We start from the raw sequence: 2479 nt of genomic DNA, 5'->3' as shown, positions 1-2479 counted from the left end.
CGTCAAGCCATTTAAGAATTTCATTTCTTACCACCTCTTTCATGTTTGGATTGAGTCTTCTTTGTGTTTCCACCACTGGTTTGCAATTGTCCTCCAATAAAATTCGATGCATGCATATAGAAGGACTTATACCTTTAATGTCTGAAATTGTCCATCCAATTGCCTTCTTACACCTTCTTAGAACTCTTAGCAACTTTGCACACTGTTCATCATCAAGGTCAGCACTAACAATTACAGGTAAAGTTTTATTTTCTCCAAGAAATTCATACCTTAGATGAGTCGGAAGTGGCTTGAGCTCTAACCTTGGAGGTTCAATTTCTGAAGGTTGTGAAAACCCTTTTCCTTGGCCAAGACTTTCATACAAATTACCCCTTTTATAAGGTGCTTGAAAATCCAAGTACTTGGCCAATTCTTCAATTTCTTCACAAACATCTTCTTGCTTACCTAAACTCATTAAACAATGCTCAAGAGGATCTAAGTCAAGGTTGACTTGACTCATCTCTTGGGTTAGTTTATCAATTGTGCCAATAGAATAAGCATGATCGGTAAAAGAAGGGTATTTTTCCATTTCATTCAAATTAAATTCTACTTCTTCTTCACCTACTTGAAACTTAAGCTTGCCATTTTTTACATCAATAATAGTACCTGCAGTAGCTAGAAATGGTCTACCTAGAATAATTGGCATAGATATATTTTCTTCCATATCTAATACCACAAAATCCACTGGAATGATAAATTTTTGAACTTTTATCAATACATTCTCCAACACTCCCAATGGATATCTAATAGACCGATCCGCTAGTTGCAAAGTAACATTTGTGCGTTTAAGCTCATGCAAACCCAATTGTCTAGCCACCGTTAAAGGTATTAATGATACACTAGCACCAAGATCACACAATGCTTTAGAAAAATCAACGTTACCTATGGTGCAAGGTATAGAAAAACTCCCTGGATCCTTCAACTTCGGTGGTAGCTTATTTTGAATAATTGCACTACATTCCTCCGTTAATGCTATTGTTTCGCAGTCTTCCAACTTTCTTTTTCTAGTCATGATTTCCTTGAGAAATTTCGCATAAGACGGAATCTGCAAAATAGCATCGGCAAAAGGAATGTTAATGTGCAATTGTTTGAAAAGTTTAACAAATTTTTCAAAATCTTTATCAAACTTATTTTGCTTTAATCTTTGTGGAAATGGAACCGCAGGGGGTATTGGAATGGTAGTGGAAGATGATGGTTGCTTTTCTCTTGGATTCTCCCGACTATTTTCCTCCACAATCGCCTCTTGGTTCCTCTGCTTTTCTTCTTGTTTTTCATTCTCATCCTTCTCAACTTCCTTCACTGGAGGATCTTCTAATTGTTTACCACTACAAAGAGTAATGGCTTTCACATGCTCCTTAGGATTGACCTCTGTTTTGCTAGGTAATTCTCCTTGATTTCGATTATTCAAAGAACTAGCAATTTGACCAATTTGGACCTCTACATTCCTGTACATTGTAGTGAGTTGGTCCAACCTTCCTTCTACTCGCTCAAATCTGTCCGAGGTAACTTTTGCAAGCTTTTCCACTGCCATCTCCCAACCAGATTTAGTTTCAGCTTGTTGTTGCCTTGATTGAAATCCCGGTGGATTGGTTGGCCTTGGTTGATTTCCTTGATCCTTCCATCCAAAGTTTGGATGATTTCTCCACCCCGGATTGTAAGTATTTGAGTAGGGGTTATTTTGAGCATTACGATTGTAATTATTGACGAATTGTACCTGTTCAGAATCAACACACTCATTAGTATCATGTTCACCTCCACATACAGAACAGCATGCTACATGTGCATTAGATGAGCTTGGACCTTGTCTACTTAGCAATTTCATCACATTATTCATTTGAGCACTCAGCATATTAAGAGTGTCCATTTCTATCATACCTGCGTGACGTCTTGCATTACCTCTCTCATTGGCCCATTGGTAGTTATTTGCTGCCATTTCTTCTATCAAATTATGAGCTTCTTGGGGTGTTTTACCCATTAAAGCTCCACCTGCAGCTGCATCGATCATAGTTTTAGTAGAAAAAACTAAACCATTATAGAAGGTTTGTATGATTAACCACTCCGGCAGTCCATGATGTGGACATTTCCGAAGCAGATCTCTAAACCTTTCCCATGCCTCATATAATGATTCACCTTCTAATTGGCTAAAACTAGTGATATCCATTCTAAGCTTAGCAGTCTTACCTGGTGGAAAATACTTATTTAAGAATGCTCTTGATAATTCATCCCATCCAGTGAAAGTATTGGGAGCATGAGAGTGTAACCAAAGTTTGGCCTTATCTCTCAATGAAAATGGGAACAATCTTAGCCTTATAGCATCATCACTAACTCCATTCATTTTAATTGTATCACAAATTTCTAAGAATGTAGCTAAGTGTGTATTAGGATCTTCTACTGCATTACCTCCAAATTGAGATTGTTGAACCATTTGGATAAGTGATGG

At 37.5% G+C, this 2479-nt stretch overlaps 1 non-coding gene across 1 annotated transcript; it reads left to right on the top strand.

Moving 5' to 3' along the window:
* The first annotated feature begins 2102 nt into the window (after positions 1–2102).
* Positions 2103–2209, top strand: LOC113705160 (small nucleolar RNA R71). The gene has a single exon (XR_003451807.1). It is a non-coding gene; the product is annotated as a small nucleolar RNA R71 (small nucleolar RNA).
* Positions 2210–2479: the final 270 nt, after the last annotated feature.

Source organism: Coffea arabica, chromosome 4e (genome assembly GCF_036785885.1).
Source record: "Coffea arabica cultivar ET-39 chromosome 4e, Coffea Arabica ET-39 HiFi, whole genome shotgun sequence".
NCBI classification, from domain to species: Eukaryota; Viridiplantae; Streptophyta; class Magnoliopsida; order Gentianales; family Rubiaceae; genus Coffea; species Coffea arabica.
The sequence above is the reverse complement of the archived record's forward strand: the minus strand, read 5'-3'. Positions and strand labels throughout refer to the sequence as shown.